The following is a 20,748-nucleotide window of genomic DNA, read 5'->3' as shown; positions in this document are numbered from 1 at the left end:
GATCTTGAAATCTACCAAGAGGAAGCCCTTTTGTAAAAATATCTGCTATTTGAAGTTTTGTAGGAACATGAGTTGTAATCACAAAGCCTCTGTCAAGATTATCTTTGATGAAATGTCTGTCAATCTCAATGTGTTTGGTTCCATTATGTTGTACTGGATTATGGGCTATGCTCAAGGCAGACTTATTGTCACAGTGTAGTTGCACCGGGTTCTCCACTTTGACTTTAAGATCATCCAAAATGATTTTCATCCAGATTCCTTCACACATTCCTTGAGCAAGAGCTCGAAATTCAGCTTCTGCACTAGAATGAGAAACTCTATCTTTTTTTTTTGCTTCTCCATGTTACCAGACTATCTCCAAGAAACACACAATACCTAGAAGTAGATTTTCTGTCAGTAATAGAACCTGCATAGTCAGCATCAATATATATCTTCATAGTCAATGTGTCTTCCCTTTTGAATAATAGCCCCTTTCATAGACTTGACTTCAAGTATTGGAGAATTTTGTCAACTGCTTGCATGTGTCTCTCTCTTGGATCATGCATAAATTGGCTCACAACACTAACTGAATAAGCAATGTATGGTCTTGTGTGTGATGGATAAATCAATTTTCCTACCAATCTCTGATATTGGGCCTTCTCTACAGGAGCACTTTCTTCACATCCCATTTTGTGATTCTGTTCTATAGGAACTGTTGAGGTTCTACATCCCAACTTTCCTGTTTCTTTGAGGAGATCAAGTACATATTTCCTTTGGGAGATGAAAATTCCTTTCTTGGAGTAGGCAACCTCTATTCCAAGAAAATATTTGAGTTTTCCTAGGTCTTTCATTTCAAATTGAGCTGTCCATTTATCTTTTAATGCCAATTTTTCTGTTTCGTCATCTCCTGCAATAATCATATCATCCACATAGACAAGTAATAGAGTGAGTTTACCTGTAGAAGAGTGCTTTATGAATAGAGTACGATCTCCTTGGCTTTGTCTGTATCCCAAGGAAACCATTGCTTTTGTAAATCTTCCAAACCATGCTCTAGGGGATTGCTTAAGACAATACAATGCTTTCTTCAAGAGGCATACCTTGTTTCTTTCATTTTTCACTTCAAAACCCGGGGGAATCTCCATGTACACTTCCTCATCTAGATTTCCATGAAGAAAGACATTCTTCACATCCAGCTGGTGTAAGTCCCATCCAAAATGGGCAGCCAAAGCGAGAATAACTCGAACTGTATTCATCTTTGCCACTGTTCTATATTATTATTTTCTACTGTTCTATATCCAACACTAATAGCATAATTATCTAGAATAATAAAATTAGGAGATGTAATAGTTTTTGTTTTACTTTCAAAGTTATCCTAGGAAGTTGATGAGCAATAGTTATTTTTTGTTAAGATTATTCTTTTGTTCTTTATTCAAATAGTGGAGTTAATTAGAGCTTGTAAGGGGAGCGTTGTTAGAGATCGAAGGGATTGTAAATGAAATTACTTTTGGAGCAAAGTTACATTATTTTGATTATTTTTACTTGATTCTTTACAAATTTAATCACAGGTCATTATTCTTACCATCATTCTTACCATCAGTTTAAGTTTGAACTTAAGAAATTGGATTGTGTCAGTAATTTGATCATATTTGATCTCAAAATTCACTAGTAAAAAGTATACTTTTTATATCAACTTTTTATACCTGTTGAAATCTACCAGATATAAAAAGTACTACGGTGACAATATTGTAAATATGAGAAACTTTTTTACACCATATATATCAAAAATAGGTGTAAAAAGTGGTTCAATAACTTTTTACACCGATTGTATTCAAAACAGTATAAAAAGGCATTTTTCTATACCTATCAAAACTTCAAACCGGTATAAAATTACCATTTAATGGCAAATATGTAATATTGAAAACTTTTTAATTACACCACTGTATAGATTATTTTCGTTTCAGGCTTCATCTTTCTTTCTCACTCTCGCCGTAGTGGGGAAGACCATCGCAGATCTTCGACGCCTCGTCTCCTACGTTCTTGGCTTCTACAAAATCTCCGACGAGATCCTCGTCAACACCGTCGACAACAAACAGCGAGATCCTCCATGGCAATCCTCAAGGTCACCATCGATGCCAAGCGGAACACCATATCTGTCTTCAACAACGGCGATGCCATAGCCGTCGAGATCCCCAAACTCATTTGCGGCCACTTTCTCACTGACAGCAACGATGACGACAAGGTCAAGAAGACCACCGGTGGACGCAACGGCTACAGTGCGAATCTCACCAACATCTTCTCCACCAAGTTCATCATCAAAATCGCCGACGGAAAGCGTAAGAAGAAATATAAACAGGTAGTCTTTTCAGCACTTCAAGTTTTCTTTCATTTTCTGAGTCTCATCCTTCGTTGAACAGTCCTAGGGTTTTCCACCTACAGCTCCCTCCCACACGCCACCGCTTCCTTCCATCTCAGGGCTTTGTCTACCTCCGTCACCGATAAGCCCTCCGTTTGCACAGCCGACGAACTCCATTATGTCTCCCTCTCAAATTTCGATTAGAAACTCGCTCTCTGGAACTATAACCTTTCACTTCTCGTTAGTTTTCTCTCTTTACATCGCAAGTTTCTTTTATTCTCTCCTTGTTATTTTGCTGACATTTTTGAGGACACAATTTTGTTGAATCATACGAAACACTAAGTACTGGCCTGTTGTACAGGAACAGGAATCTCTATATTTAAATAATGTGGAAAAGAGGATCCACCAAATCTTAACATGATCATAATTTTGAGTCTTTGTTATGCAAAATTTCAATCTCTTTAAATATGAGAGAAAATAAAATCTAAGGTTAATCTGAAATCAAGTAAGGACATAAGAACGACTGCTCCTTCTTGAAATGTTCAGAGTTTACTTTTTCAATTAAGTTCTTCTTGAATTAATTAATTTTAATTATCTGACATATATCGAAAACTTCTCAGGGAGTCAATCAGGCAACAGTGGCAAAGCTAGGTTCACTGTGGACAACCCTGTCACCCTAGTGGCTGGAAAGAACACAAATGATCTCTTGAGTTTAACTGTGGAACTTCAGGTTAAATTTTCCACACCATACTATATAAACAAATTTACAAGATATGAAATTATTTTTTTATAGTATGCAATTATGCATTGGCTTGTTAGTTTCAGTTCCACATTATCATTCTTGCTCGTCCAGTGATTTATATCAGTGGTCACTAACATCAACTAATTAAATCTTATACACAACAGAACTATGGAGCATTTTTTGACTTATCAGGAGCGGGGATCACTCGTCCAGTGGTACTGAAAGGTTTGGAGAATGCCAATACACTTGATCTCTCCTCCCAGAAGTGGACATATCAAGTCAGTTTTCTCATTTGGTTAAACTCCATTCTTTCTCCTTTGTATATAACTTAATCAAATAAACATTGGTGAGATTCATGTATGCTTAAGTGTACTTGTATATGGGGCATGGGTTTAAGTTTCTATTTCATGATTGTAACTTTCGACTTTTAAGTTTTAATTGGAAAGATATGTAGCAGCATCATATTTTGGCTTTAGCTTATACTCTAAAAGTTTTTTCTTTTCTTTTGGCAGTAAATTTACTTGTATATGATTACAGGGTTGAGGATATATATATATATATTTATATTCTTTGTTGATAAAAAAAAAATAGATACAAAATTACTTCATCAATACTCTGAACTCATGCCAAATAAATTACTTCAAACAAAATTACCTCATCAATACTCAACTCTTTTTATCAATGCATCAATCGCTTTTCTTAGTGGATACACTCTTACTTTCTTTGACTAGCAAATTATATATGCTTTTGGCAGTAAAATATATGCATTCTAGGGTGAAATATCAATTGGTGAGTTAAAATATGTATTCCTTTTTTCTTTCATTAATGCATATAAATTTCTGCACTGAAGAGAGACAATAGATAATTTTCTGAGTTACGTGCAGTTTCTTAAGTGCTTTTACTGGTGCATTCTGATACAAATTATAATTTTACTTTGATAACTTATGCTATATCACTTTTAGTGAACATATCACTGATTGTTTATATTATATCTTGTGATAGGAAATGGTTATTGTGTATATTAATAAGGGTATATTGTTATGTTAAAGTAACTCCTAAAATTAAATGTTTAAGTATTGGTTAAGTGAGTTAATCACTGTTTAAATACAATTGCATGTTAAAACTGGTTTATATAAGAAGAAGTAAATAAAAATGTATATGTTCTTTTGTTTATGCATGATGAAGAAGTAAATAGACATTTGCACTAGTGACTAAGGACTAATGGGTGAGAGCATAAGGGTTAAATGGACTATGTATCAATGAACATGATAGGAACAGGACCATAATCAAAGTAATTGATAACAAATTATATGTTATGAAATTGCTAATTTAGTGGTAATGAATGCCTGTGAAGATTGTCACTATGAATTAGATGCAAATATAAGGTGATATTCTGTTTAGTGTGTTAAATAACAATGTTGTTGAAATAGTAATAGTAATTTTAGTGTGTTTACACTTAGAACTAGGTGTAAAATGCATATTGGTGTTGTGGAGGGTGGTTTAATATGCTAAAGTGGGGTGTTTTTAGAAATAATCCTCTATAGAAAAAAAAATCAACTTTTATACCGGTTGGAGTTTCTAACTGGTATAAAAGTGAGACTTTTTTACACCTGTTCCCATAACAACAGGTTTAAAAACGATACTTTTTTATACTTGTTCTAAAAAGAACTGGTGTAAAATCAAAACTTTTATACCGGTTTTAAAACACGTATAAAAAGTTGAAAACTTTCTATATCCCCTGCTTCTATACCGATCGACAAATAGGTATAAAAAGCCTTTTTTAACTGGTATAAAAAGTCTTTTTTGTATTAGTGACTCTATTTGAGAGAGAAAACCTGTGATTTAGTCATATTTAGTCTTAAAACTCTATTTGATCTTATTGCAGGTTCTTGTCGAATGGGTTGGCTTGGCCGTCTTATTTTCTTCCATCCAGCCTAAAGTTTGAATCTCCCCACGCCTAAGCCATTTTTCTGTTGTATAACTTCATTAGTTTTATGTGTTTGGTGTCCACTTTGATTTAGAATTGTGTTGATTATGAAATGATTATATGTTGATTATGAAATAATGTTTTCTATGGATACTTGTGATGTTCACTTAATGGAATGAATACACACTTCTGCACCTTTGTAGGGACTTAATCAAAAAAATTTAAAAGCTATGGAACTGGAGGAAAACAATGTTATGTAAGGCTAAAGTAATTGATTGAAAAAGATCAAATATTTCATAAAAGCCTTTACAGAGATTGCACTTTGTTTCATTGAAGCTCGTTTGAAAATCTAGTATGTGAGATATCAGTTTATCATTATGAGTTATATATTCATATTTACTAATGTTTTCCCTAGGATAGTCATTATGCTTATATGCTTGATACGGTTCTGATATGAAAAAGAAAAGGTAGTCTATCTTCTATTTCACATTACTTTGGGAAGAGAATCAAGTATTCAAGAAAGTTGTTGAGAAAAACAGTGAAGTAAGTTTTGGATCGTCCTCTCACCTGTTTAACTCCTAGCTATTTGAAAGCATATTAACCAATTCTAAATTACTTGATCAGGAAAATTTTATTCTTCATGATGGCCCTCCATATGGTAAAGGCGATCTTCACATAGGGCATGCCTTAAATAAAATTTTGAAAGATATTATTAATCGTTATAAGGTATGTTTTATTGTTATCATAATGTAACATTTAAAGCATAATTTTTTTTTATTATGTCTGACACGTGCGACTTTAGGTAAACATCATCATTTATACATATGTTCTCTGCAAAAGGCCAATCTTTTTGTTTAGTATTTTAAAATGGAATCATTAAAATTAACAGTATAATCCATAGAGTATGATATTTTCTTTGATTTGTCTTAATAGTTCTTTTTTGGTTATGTGGAAAATGGTGTTTGACATTTTATTCCTTGTACAATTAGCTGAACAGGAAATGAACATTCACTTGGTTTAAAGCAGGAGGACCATCTTATGCAGTAGAGCTGGGAAGGCTAGATAGGAGAGTTTCAACAAAAGGAAGTGTTAGACACCATATACCTCATCCTGATTTCTAAGACCTTATTCTCTTGTAAGTTGTGAAAATTTTTAAAAATAAAGCTTTTGAAGATTACTTTAAATTGATAATGTTCTACTAAGTCAAAAATTGCCTTACCCATTATGATAGGAAACGTATAGGAGGGAAATAGAAAGTTTTCTAACCTATTTTCTCAAAATATCAGGAGTATCTCGTCAGTGTTAACCCTATTTGGATGTTGCAACAGGTAATTAAATTTCCAAAACTCATTAAAATTTAGAAAAATGAAAAGTTATACTCACTTGGCTCTTTAAAAGTTAGAAAATGAAAAGTTATACTCATTAAATTTTGATACATTAATCTTACTTTTTTTTTTCTTTTATCATGCTCAATCCAAACCATGTGTTCAATTCATTTCTAATTAATATTCACTGTATCAAATTTTAATTTAAATTTTATAAGTTCTATCCATTCCCTTAATCTTTAAAATTATCACTAAGGATTGAGAGTCTGGTTGACAGATGTTTTAATTAGAAATTCTTTACATGGTTTATATTTAGCCTTTTATATTTTATAATACCTTTCTATTTCCCTCCTACATTTCCTATCATGTCCTAATCCCTCTTAACATGCAAACTGATACCTAAAAAAGGACTCTCATACCACCAAGTAATCAAAATACCTTTGTGCAGATTGCAACTGTATTTATATAGGGCATCAATCTTGGCTTCATTCTTCTTATCCTAATGCAATGTAAAACACCTTTTATAATACTATGAATTTTATTAAATTCATCTCAATATTCTTCTATGTTTTGACCATCTTAATTGTTTAATAGAGTTTGTTAACTTTATGTATACCATCCAATTGCATTTATTTTCATGAGTACATGGCATCTAGTGGTTTTGACCCACCTCCTCCACTCTCAGCACAATCTAATAAGGAGAAGGGAAAAAAGCAATATGTGGTGAACAAAATCCTTAATGATTGATTATTAGGAAGCTCTAGACTTGTCATTCTATGTTGTTTGACATCTTATGAATTGTAAAATTTATATTTAGCATCTTAGGAACAATACAATCTATTTATGAATATTAGACATTTTATAAACTTATTTTGATAATGATTTTTATGTAATATATATCTATTTTAAATGTGAAGTGTTTGATATGGTGTTAAAAAAAATTATTGTGATTGCTAGTTGTATGTATATTACAAGTTTGAGATTAATGTATGTGTATGTGCTAAATAATTTTTTTTTTCTGTCGAATTTAATTATATATGGATTTTTCCGTATGTAATTATATACGGATTATCCGTACGTAATTACATACAAAAAATTTATATATAAGTTATATACGGATATATTCGTAGATAAGTTATATACGGATGCGATAGTTTTATACATAGATTTTTGTCCACATAATCAAGTGTTATATACGGATTTTGGCAGTATGTAATTTAATTTTTTTTGTAGTCCCGTTATCTTTTACATTTATGTTTGTCATCTTCTTAAAAGGTGTTGTGTAATATTTATTCACATCCGAGATTGTTTATTGAAGATTGTAATGAGTTTAGACTTTATCTTTAATGTTGGCATCGCTATTTACCATTAACCTATTTATTTTAATTTAAAAAGTTGGTTATCATTTTATGTGTTGATGTGAATAAGGGAAAACTCATTGGGATGAAAAGCCATGACTGCCATGTGTTTATGGAATGGTTACTTCTTATAGCATTTAGTTCTTTACCAGCTCATGTTCTCAATCCCATTACAGAGATAAGTTATTTCTTCAAAGATTTGTGTTCTACAACATTGAACGAGATGACCTAGTGAAGATGGAAGAAAACATTCCAAATCATTCTGTACAAGATGGAGAGAATATTTTCTCCCTCATTCTTTGATTCTATGGAACATCTCTTTATCCATCTTCCATATGATATCCATGCACCAATTTGAGTGGAACATATTTTCTATGGAACATATTTTCAAGTTGGGAATGTGTGATATCCATGTACCAACTTGAGTTGGGGTGTTAAGATATGTCAAATATTCTATTAAGGGATATTAGGCAATCAAATATTGTTAGTTATAATTTAGATATTATTATAATTTGTGCAGATTTGTACACCTATCATTCCTTTGATATATGAAGGATTATACGATATCCTTGTATATATATATATATATATATATATATATATATATATATATATATATATATATATATATATATATATATATATGGTACTCTACTCCTTGAAATAATATATTAGAATTATTCTTTAAACCTTTTATTAATTACTTAACAACACAACTTTTTTCAGAAGTTTTCCGAATCGTGGATAATTCATTTTTCGGGAATTAAAATCGCCAGAAAAAAAAAATAACTTCCAAAAAAATTATAAATATTTGTAGTAAAGGTGCCCCTATCTCAAGTAGAATAGGGGTGCCATGAACTTGGGTCGTGGTCTTCCTCAAACTTGTGGGCATCTCTATTGCCAAACTTGTCCTCTTCGACAGAGGAATCGGGTTTCAATGCCAGGATCGTCCTTGAAGTATTCCATTCGTCGGAGACGAGGGGTTCGAGAAGGAGAAGCTTTACATCTAGAAGAAGCGGTGACATTTTGATTGTGTTGAGTTTTTGGAAATTCTGCAAGTATATAGCTATCATACATTCATAATCAAATTGAAGTTTTACTCCATTTTCTGCGGTTGGTATTATAGATTTTTCCCCTCCCATTTCCAGTGTTGTGATTCCCACACATTAAATAGGGAAAATGTAAACAAGATGCTTCTTTACACAATCTACTTTTGCTGGAATAACTAAATCACATAATCGGATATTGAATTAAGATATAAATTAAATTACTCAAAAAAAATAATAAAATAAATTTAGGATGGTTATGTAGAAAATACTTATCAAAATAGATGTAATTTTGAGTAAAGTTAAGTGCTCGCAAATGTCGAATCTAGTTCACGTTGATAGTAAGATTTTCTATCGGCGTTGGTAGTAAGACTTTCTACCGTTAGTATTCAAAGCCAATACATTGGAGCCTAGTCTATTATATACAAGTATAACTTTATATAACCAAATCAGACAATTTCTAAACAAATCATTTCATATATTAAATTTTTTAACGATATTTAAAACATTACATTGTGTATACAAAACCTAAAATATTTGCAACCATTACAAATATTATCCAAAAGAAATTATTATAAATTACTATAAATACAAGATATTTATCACTAACACTAAAACAAAAAGTCCATCACTAGCACTTAAAAAAAAAAAAAGTGCACTTGTTTTTAATTTCTTTCATCTATTTACCTTCCATGACTCCTATTAACCAGTGGGTCCATCTCTGGTCGGTCCAAAATAAGAAAGTCTATGCAATTAGCTAGGCTGGTTATGGAAGAATCCTACAATCCATCATATGACATGACCAATTTTTTAGTCCATACCGTATCAAGCTACAAGTCTTAAAGTCCCTCTTTATGAGACACGGACAATGATATTTTAACAATTCTTTTTTAACAATTTTTTTATAACAGAAAATGTGTCATAATTTTATTAGTTTATTTGAATTTATTTAAAAATAATATTTAAAATGGACCAATCACAAACTACCACGTATTGTTAAAAAGACTTTTTCCTTGTGAGACTCGCTGCATCAATGATTATATCTTCAACTTTAATACTGAATATTTGGGAGATTAAGCAAAAATTAAAATCTATGCCTTATATTAAATGGGTCTAATTCTGCCACACACTAATTGGCCTATACAATAAAATTATTAACATATTTTTAACAAGAGTTCTATTACATGAGAAGAGTCACTTTTTTTAGCAAATTAATGGGAATTATTAACTTACCAAAAATTTATCACGAAACTGGCAGGCAGAACACGGCACGTAATATAACTTATAATCAAGTTAGGTTTATCATAAATTTAATAACTTTCAGTTAGTTTTTTTATTTTATTTTATTTTTATAAAATTATTGAATATTTAAAAGATAAAATTTTAATTGAATATTTTTTGTAGGTACGATCCGAAAAATTTAGACCGAACGATGATTGACTTAAAGCGAAGTAGGAAAAAGCTAAGAACCAAATCGCTTTGGAGTAATTATAGTACTCAACCAGTCTAATAAAAATATATAGTTAATGTGAAGGATTGAGTAGTTTTAGTTTTGTTAAGTGAGAATAAAATATGAAGAGGAAAAGCAGAAGTTTTTGGGCTATAAATAGGGCATTGGTGTTGAGTTGTTAATCATTGAAAATAAAAAAGAAAAGTAAAGAAGTGGTGTTGTGAGAATGGGTTGGATGAAATATGTTTTGGCAGTGTTCCTCTCTCTGAGTCTGCTATCACTCTCAATGGTGAGGTCTCAACAGACATGTCCTGGTGGGTTTGATGCGTTTTTCCGTGCATGTAGGTCGAGTCTTGTGAATGTCTTATTGGGTGGTTCAGCAGCCCCAAGCTGCTGCTCCGTCTTTCAGGGGTTCAGTGCTGACCAAGCTACTATTTGCCTTGAGGATGCCATACACATTCCAATCGATCTCATCATCGTCGGGACCTCACCGGAACCTGACGAAATAAGCGCATTTATTAATAGCTGTAACCTCACCGACGGGGCTTGATCTCATCCCCGCTGCCAGTCACATATTCGAATGTTTTTTCTTTCTTCTTTTACGCTTTTCCGTCTTCTTCTTTTTACGCTCCTTCTTCCACACGTTGGATCAAGGATTACCTACCATCTTTCCTTTTATCCATCTTCTTCAAACTTCTTCTTCTTTAAATAAAATCTTTATGTGACTTCTATCCTTCTTTTATGATCTCCTTATATATAACATACACCTTATCACACACACAACAATCATGACATAATTAATTCACTCTAACGAAACTACCATATATTAACTTTACGCTCACTCTTCCTAACATATATATTTAACCTACACAAACTGCGAGATTGTCTATTTATTACACGGGACAATTTATATTCCAGATCTTTCATAATTTTTAAATATATATATATGATAAAATATATAAGTTTGCTTTCTTCTTATTTACTTTCTACTACCACGTCTATTTCATCTCTCAAATTAGTATAGTTTGCAAGCTTTCCCATCTTTGATTTATGTTGAAATGAGAGATCAAAATGGGGTGCAGGGTGCTTATTCCTATACTTGCCTGCAAAGATTAAAAAGCAAAAACACAAACATGAAGAATAGTAGGGTGTTTCCTATTTTTACGAGTTTTACCTCAAAAGTTAGTTTTCAATATATAGTTTAGGGAAAAAGTATGTCCTTATGATTGAGAAAAAAGTATGAAAAATATTTATAACGTCACCCATTCGATGTCAATTTTTGGAAAAATCAAATCTTTTTTTGCTGTTTTTCTTGCTTTCTTTGGGTTTCAGTGCCTTCATTTGATGCATAGGCTTCTTCCAACTATTGTAAGCACCTAAAGGCAGGGATTAATGATAAATATATTTCATTAAAGCTTAAAATGCAACCACTTAACAAACTAAGAGAAAACTACAATTTACAAGGTAAAAAGCCAAGGAAGAGTTGACATTTTCTCTTAAATCATTACTGAAATCATGGTAAAATATGTCCTTATCAACACTCCCAAACTTAGAACCTTGCTTGTCCTCAAGAAAAAGGTATCTGGCTATAACACAAAATATTTTCACAGACACAGTAGAACCCACAACACTTACATAGCTTGAAATGACTAGAAATGTGTAACAGATTAGTCTTCCACTGTGATGCTCATCAAACATTCAATCAATCAAATGCCTTATGTTTAAAAGAGATCAATGATCATGACAAAATGCTTTACTCAATTATGTAGAACCAGTCCTCACCCAAGAAAAACCAACGGCGCCAAAAACTTGTTGGCTGCAAAACCAACGGCAAGTGCACCGATCGCAGCGTAGCAAGTGATAAATATCGTTCTCTCCCAAGGGACTTGTGCAACACATCACAACTCTTCCTTCCATAGCTCAATTAGACATAAAAATGCATAAAAACCACAAGAAACCCTTTTTGGTATTTTATCAAACAGTTGGTGTGCAAGAAATTTAACATAGTGTATTTACAATTTGTTAAGACTAGAGTTCATCCACTTCATTCTCATGCATTTACAAACAACTCAATTCCATCAATTAAGTATTCAATTTCAGTTCTAAGTTCAAGTCATATTTTTCAATACATCAAGAACTATAATTCAAGCCATGGGTGATCAAGCCACAACAAGCATTAAGCATAGAAATCAAATACTAACATTGAAATGTAAAAGCATATGTATTAACATCACAAAATACACAAGATTCAGTTTATTACATCTAATCTCAACAAATAGGAAAAACTCTCCATAGTGGAGAATTTAGGGTTCTACAAAATTGAAGAGATAGGGAAGAAATTGGAACCAAAGAGAAGATGCAAAGTCTTTCCCAAGGTCCTTGGCAGCTGCTCCATGCTCCATGTGCGCCTCCCCTTCGCAATTCCATCTTCAATTCGTGACCCATCTTCTTCCTTAACCCCAAAAGGGGCAAATCACCATTGATGAAGCTTGAAGACCCAAGGAGGAGTGGGAAAGCTTCCCAACACCCCAAACAACCTCCAAGGGCCTCTCCCAATCTCTCTAGGTGAAGAATGAAGTGTAGGAGGAGAAGAAAATTGGGTTGCCTCCCAAAAGCGCTTGTTTCACGTCATTAGCTTGACGAATTACTCAATGAAGTGCATATTTTGTTGTTGGTGTGCTCTTTTCACCAATTCTTCTTAAACCACTTTCTAGCCACCAAATCAACTCTCCAAGCATATAAATCTTCATCTTAACCCTTCCACTGCCTTGATATCTTTAAACACTCAATCCTCTTGATTAACTTTGGCTTGCAAGGCTTGAGTTCTTTATCTCTTATTAAAGGGTGGTGATGACTAAGCTTTCTCTTTTGCTTCTCCCTTTCTTCTTCTTCTTTCAATGAAGCACTTGGAGCATCCTCAAAGAAGGGAGAATTTGGGAAACTTGTGGTGCTCAACCTTGTTGTCTCCTTATGTGACTATAATTCCTTCTATCCCAGGGTTTACATGATGTTTTTGAGGCTGCAGTCCTCCTTGTATGAACATCCCCCTGCATACACTTAGACACAACTAGGCTAAAGCCACAAATTAGCCCAAGTAAAAGTGAAAATCTATTTACAATGAAAGAGTTAGTTCTATATACAAAATCAAGTCTACACAAGTTAGAAACCTCACAAAAGTCTAGTATTGACACGAGTCCCCGGCAACGGCGCCAAAAACTTGTTGACTCATTAGCAAGTGTGCAACCAGGTATCGTTTTCCCAAGAGACTCGTAATACTAGAAAATTGTGCGATTAACAACTCATCTAGACTCAATAACAACTCGTCATTTAAGAATATGTGCAAAGAGATAAATTCACAAATAATTACAAGGTTGGACTTTGGTATTGATGGCACTTAGAAATGGAAAAGACTAGAAATGGAATGAAATGTCAATGTTAATATTAGATTTCACCAATTCACTCTTGTGTATACCCACTTTTCATCTCCTTTCCATCAATATACTAAAGTCAATCCACTAAAACAATCTAACCCTAATCCCTTAGGTGAAAGAGCCTAGGTTTTCCCTATTAAACTCCAATCCCTTGGACAATCTAACAAGGAAACCCTCATTAATGAGCTAGAATCTTAAGACAACATGTGAATCATCTTCCATCCCTAGAATCAATGACCACAAGGACCCTTGTTTCAGTTCAAGATTCCATCTTACGTCCCCATAATCAATGAAATCCCAAAATCAAGTCATGAACATTCCCATTACATGCAAGGTTTAAGATCGAAAACAGGAATACTAGTAATAGATAGAAAAGGCATATATAAATACGAATCAATCATTCATTACACAAGAGTTCATAGGCTACATCTAACCCTAACAAGATGAATATGGTTCTCCACTTCCATGGAGAACCCTAAAGCTCACAAACATGGAAGATGGAAGAAGAAGGAGACCCAAAGGAAGAGGAGGAGATGTTCCCACAAGCTCCCTCCATGAGCTCCAACAGTGAAATCGCACCTCCAAAGAACCAAAGACCCTTTTCTCTTCGTGTTTCAGGTCTAAATAGACCAGATCTGCCACATTAGTGTCGTCACCGCTCAAGCGGTAGCCCAGCAGTAGCCTTCCCGAGAGCAGAGCGCTCAACTACCGCTCAAGCGGTAGCCCAGCGCCAGATATTCCAATGACAGAGAGCCCAGCGGTGGCCCAGCGGTACCTCAGCGACAACATTCCAGAGACATGGCGCTCAAGCGGTAGCCTAGCGGCAGCCCAGCGGGAACATTCCAAAACTCTCCTTTTTTGCTGTTCTACTTGCTTTTATGGCTGTTTAAGCTCTTTAAATTGATGGAGATTCTTCCAAGCATATATTTAGCTACAAAATAATGGGGTTAGTGATGAAGTTACATCAATGTAGCCTAAAACACACTTATTAAGAAAACAAGACAAAAGAAGAGGATTAAGCAAGTTACAAACTAGAAAGGAGTTGATTTTGCTACTAAAATGATGCTTAGATAATGGTAAGAATTAGCATTATCAATATCTTTGGCCATTTTAATTACTTAAAATTTAGTTTTCATTATTGATTTAGTTAATTGTTATGAAATTTTTAACATGTTTATATTTAATAAAATTATGAATATTTTTTATTTTCATTATTGATTTGCAAACATGAGTAAAATGTTATGTGAAATGAGTTAAAAAATAAGTCAACAATTTTTATTTGAAGCGGGCCACCTACACTACTTCATAAAGTTTCAATGTACAAAAGAGTCCAAAAGGGGACAGACGGAGCAACATTACCATTCATAAGAAGGAATCACTTTTTAAGCAAATTAATGATTGGTTTCAACGTAACCTCTTGTATTAAATATTACCGTACCAAAATTCATTATGAAGAAACTCGCATGTAGCACACGCCACACAATATAATTTTTTAATGTTTAACATTATTTGATCAGCCCTTCTATACTAAATATTCACCTTAAAGGTTGTATAATTCAAATTATATTTTCATTTAATCACTATATTTTGTAAGTATGAGAAATTATATTCATATTTCTAATAATAGAAAATGCTCTAGAACAATTCAGAAAGTTTCACATATATAAATTATAAAACACAAAATGTTACAATTAACACTAAAGCTACATAAAAAAAAAAAGTATGGATCATTTATTTATAAAATGTTACATAAAAAAATACCAAAAATAATATTACAGTACTTGTGTGTGGGTTAAAGTATGACATAATCAATATTAGATTTTTAAAGTCACACACACACACTTAATAAGAGAGTAAAGGAGCACCACAAATAGTCTATCTTTCTCCATTTTCATTCTAAGACCATTATATGGGGAGGATCTCTATCAACCAAACTTTAAATAATAATATTCATATATTATGAAGTTGTGTTTTTTCAACAGTTCAAAATTTCATCACTTATAACAGATGACACTACGAAGAAAATAAGACAAGAGTGGACAACGTATGGACTCAAACGATAGAGTTAGGACCCACTATAACATAGCATTTTGTATGAAAATTGTTTGGGACAAAATTTTAATTATGAAAAATCTAGTTTTGTTTTAATAGTTTTAGTTTTGATAGCTTTAAAGTTAATATTTAAATTTTGTGTTTATAACTTTATTTTTTATATTTAATTTGTAATGGTTAATTTTTTGAGTTGTAGTGAAAAATTTTCTATTTTCAGATAAAAGTAAACTTTTAAATATAATAAAAATTAAAAAAAAAACAAATTTTAAGGTTGGTTAGTGCATTAACAAATGTTGAGTATTTTCCAAATTTAGTTTGAAATGAAGAGTAAGAATAAGAAATGTATTGAATTGAATGAATTTGTTTGGTAAATTAAAAGAATAAAGGAAGTTATGATAATTAATTGTTGTATAACACTGGAGTGACTAATCCTTTTAAACTTAAACATTGAAATACCTTTGTAAGTATTATCTAAATGGTTATAGATTGAAGGAGGATCGACTCAAACTGAACGGAACAAAAGAAATAACAGATGAAAAAAAGAAAAAGAAGTTGAAAATCAAATCACTTTAAAATCATTAGTTCTCATTCGATCCAGACAAATATAATAATAGAGTAAGAATAAAAGGTATATTGAATTGAATGAATTTGTTTGTTAAGTTAAAAGAATGGAAATAAGTATTATTTTTTATAATTAAGGGAAAGGGTAAACTAGTTTTAGTGTGGTTAAGTGAAAACATTTTAAATAAATACCTATTTTTATTCAATTTATCGTAACTTATTTGAAACAGCAAATGTAGATAAAATAATTCATCTACGTCAAAATTGCTTATGTCCAAACATTTGCATAAGTTTTTGTACAAAATGGTGACAAAAATTTGTAAGAATTATTGGAAGAAATTTATAAATATGACATAATGGTCATTCAGAAAAAATAATACGTGGGAGATTCTTGGATTATTGAGGATAGATATAAAACTCACACGAACATAGAACTTTGTATACATATATGGAAAATTGTATTGAAAGAATGGAAGAATAGTGTTGTTCTTGCAATAAAACAAAAGACACATAAACTCAGAAGGAGATGTTATTAGACAGGACGGATGAACTATAGGATAAGGAAGATCATAAGATGTAGCGGCAAACAACCATTCCAAAAATAAAAATACAATCTAAATGGCAACAAAATCCCTGCAATATTGATTCAACACAAAGTTTTGAAATATCCATTTTTTTTCCTTATATAACATCTGTGTTAAGATTACAGAAAATATATTGATAATTGTGTATGAAAATTTTTGGAAAATTCTATTTATTTTTTCTAGTATAATTAAATAAAAAATATTTATGCAGTTAAAACACATTTTAAATATGTATATATATAATCCATTAATCTAAGCCATAAAGGGGTGGGGTCTAATTTTACCACACTAGTTGGGCTATACAATAAAACGAATAATCATTGAAGGACTCACTTTTTAAGCAAATTAATGAGAATTATTACCTTATATGAAAGTGGCAGTCAGAAGACGGCACACAACATAATTAATAATTAAGTTAAGCTTATGATAAATTGGAAAACCTTTTAGTTAAATTTTTACGGTGTATTAAGTATTTAAGAAAAAAATATTTTAATTGAATATTTATTTTTGAAATTAAATGATATGATTGTTATTGAATTTAATTATTGTAATATGGTATTTTATAATTTTATAATAATATGATGTTAGATGAAGAATTTTAGAACATAAATATATTGATCTGTTTGTACAATAATTAGATTAGATGAAATCTAAAAAAAAAAAGGATTAAATATATTTTTGGTCCTTTAACTTTGATTGAAAATTGGAATTAGTTTCTCTTTAAAACTTTGGCCTAATTTAGTCTTCAACTTTATAAATGTATGAATTTAGTCATTTTAACCAAATTTTGTTCACTTTATTTAATGTTTCGAACGTGTTTCTCAGTTGACATTGAAGCAAATATGTGTCAAAGAGTGTAAACAATCCAAATGTTATTATGATACGTGCTTGCAACATTAAATAAACATAACAAAATTTAGTTAAAAGGACTAAATTCATACATTTTTAAAGTTGGAAGATTAAATTAGACCAAAGTTTTAGAAAAGACTAATTTCAATTTTTAAAGTTAAGGAACCAAAAGCATATTTAACAAAAAAAAATGATGATAATAGAGTAAGAAGAAATGGAGTATTGAATGAATTTGTTTGTTACGTTAAAAAAGAATGAAAAAAAGTATTATTTTTGATAATTAAGGGAAAGGGTTATCTAGTTTTAGTTTTGTTAAGTGAAATGAAATCGAAAAGGAGAAGTTTGTGGGCTATAAATAGAGCATTGGTGTTGAGTTGTTAATCATTGGCAATAAAAAAGAAAAGAAAAGAAGTAGTGTTGTGAGAATGGGTTTGATGAAATATGTTTTGGCAGTCTTCCTCTCCCTCAGTCTGCTATCAGTCTCAATGGTGAGATCTCAGCCTCCGCCATGTCCTATAAATAATACAACTGGGTTGGTTTCGGCGTGCGAGAGACTGGTGAATGAGGCGGAGCCTTCTTCTTGCTGCTCCCGCCTTCAGGGGTTGAGTCCTCGCCAAGCTTATAGTTGCATTCGCAATGACAAAACTTCCCCTGAACCTGAATCTTACAGTAGATTGACAAAAATGACTGTTATTGCCTGTAACCTCACCGCCGGGGCTTGATCTCATCCCCGCTGCCAGTCACATATTCAATGTTTCTTTCTTCTTTTCTTTTACACTCCTTCTTCCACCTTTGGATCAAGGACTACTTACCATCTTTCCTTTCTTCCATCTTCCAACCTTTTTCTTACTTTAAATAAAATGTTTATGTGACTTCTTTTATCATGATATCCTTATATAATATATACATATATAATCAAATATATAACTTTCTGCTTTCTTCTTCTTTTACTTTCTACTATCAAAACTTTTCAATTACAATATCAATCATCAAACTAATTACATTTTTTCATTCAATTTATTCTTACTTTTTCCAAACAGCAAATCTAGATAAAACAATTCAACTACGTCCAAATTGCTTATGTACACATATTATCACAAAAATTTGTAAGAATTATTAAAAGAAATTTATTAATATGACTTAATGGAGATTCAGAAAAAATTGTGTTGGAGATTTTTTTATTACTAAGGATAGATATAGAACTCACGCCGAGTTTATGTAACATATATAGAACTTTGTGTTTACATTTATCGAGAATTAGTATGAAAAAAAATGGTAGAACTCAGAAGGAGATGTTAGACGAATATAGATGTAAAAACATATCCTTATCGACTAATATAGTCTCAGATAATTATCGACAAATACTAAATTTATTAATAATTGAAAGATGTATTTTACTTACAAATTAATTCGTCAGTAAAAATTATGCAGACTTTAAACGTCAGCTCTGTGAGCCGTTTACTGCCTATAACAATACAGACAAATTTGTATAAACATTCTAAATCACAAAAGGACATGTCTATTACTAGACATAATATCAAATATTCAATCATCAACATCCAAGCTTTACAATATATGTAAACATATCACAATACTACTAATATATACAAATATAAAGTGAAACAATACCAAACTCAATTAACTTAAGCAAATATAGTCTTTGGTATCAACATTCAAACTAAACTAATCTTAATTAGTTTAGTTTAAATAAAGGCAATTTCTTTCAACACCCCCATTTTTTTAAGCAACTTGAAAAGTCAATTTTACCTTTATCTTTTTTTTTTTCAAACCATATTTAACAGGACACTAAAAAATGGACCTCTATAAAAATATAGAATCTCTTATATACAATAGATTTTGTATGTATTGTTGCCTAGGGCTTGGATGCAGATGATGACAACTTTTGCTTTTGCTGATGAATCATTGGTTTTTTCCCAAAAAATGTTGGTTTCACCATTTACATTTTGCCATTCTACTCGCATGCATGCCTTATTTCGGGCCTTTGATGACAATAAAGAAACTAAAACATATCTATCAACTTCTTGATCCCAAACAACTCATGTTTTTTTTCACATCTCTCAGAATTAAAGATTGAAAAACAGTAGAATGTAAGTTTTGGATTTACATTAGATTGTATGATCCACATGACGAACTATATAATGGTAAATTACATTTTGGATTATATAAAGGATAATGCAATTTTGCATTTTTAGACTGTACACTTCATATCATGTCAATTTTCACGTCAATCCGAAATGTAATTTGTATTACAGATTATCTTACAAATTTACATTAGAGATTGTAATATCCAAAATTTACTTTTTAACATTATGAATTATACAATCCAAAATGTAATTTACATTTAAGATTGACTTTCAAATTATTTAGAATTGTACAATTTAAAATATAAATTTGTATTATAGATTATACAATTTAAAATGCAAAATTATATTACAATTAACACCATAAAAATACAAAATAACATTATGGAGTATACTATCGAGAATACAAAATAACATATACAATCCAGAATATAAATTTACATTATGTAATCTGGATACATATTGTACAATCCGGAACTATAATTACATGAGATATAATTGAAATTTTAAAATTACGACGGTGCAACAAACATAATATTGGGGTGCACGAAGAAATTCCCTTAAATAAATTGGGTCAAATGTTATGTAAGCATGTACGATTTTACTTTGAAAAGGAAAAAAAAACATAATTTTACCAAGTTGATACATAATTTAAAAGAATACAGGTATACTTCTCTAACAGCATGAATCAAATCTATCCAAAAATTCATAAATTATAAACTTCAAACTTGAAAATGTTCATAATATACCTTAAAAATCTCAAAAACTCACAATACACCAATTCACTTTATAAACCACCTGATCACCAATTCGCTAAGACTAGTTAAGCCACGGTTGGATCACTGTGTAACAAAGGCACCAGCTACAAAATCTGACAGGGAAGATAATAATACTGTAATAAAAGGGCAAAATATGAAAAATGATGGAGTAGTTACTAACAATCTTAAAATTCAGAAATGTGGGGTTAGGACAAATAGAATGTTGAGGGA

General features: G+C 31.5%; 1 long non-coding RNA gene across 14 annotated transcripts; it reads left to right on the top strand.

Annotated features, from left to right (window-relative positions):
* Nucleotides 1–1,871: 1,871 nt before the first annotated feature.
* Nucleotides 1,872–8,248, top strand: LOC106759657. Of its 14 annotated transcripts, XR_002667703.1 has the most exons (9): nt 1,873–2,332; nt 2,394–2,572; nt 2,953–3,062; nt 3,239–3,352; nt 4,960–5,544; nt 5,626–5,727; nt 5,991–6,136; nt 6,288–6,329; nt 7,861–8,248. It is a non-coding gene; the product is annotated as an uncharacterized LOC106759657 (long non-coding RNA). The 14 variants fall into 14 exon arrangements; XR_002667700.1 differs by having other exon boundaries at nt 1,872–2,332; nt 5,991–6,329; XR_002667702.1 differs by lacking the exon at nt 6,288–6,329 and having other exon boundaries at nt 1,874–2,332.
* Nucleotides 8,249–20,748: the final 12,500 nt, after the last annotated feature.

Source organism: Vigna radiata, chromosome 5, assembly GCF_000741045.1.
Source record: "Vigna radiata var. radiata cultivar VC1973A chromosome 5, Vradiata_ver6, whole genome shotgun sequence".
Classification (NCBI taxonomy): Eukaryota; Viridiplantae; Streptophyta; class Magnoliopsida; order Fabales; family Fabaceae; genus Vigna; species Vigna radiata.
This window is presented reverse-complemented; position numbering and strand designations above follow the sequence as displayed.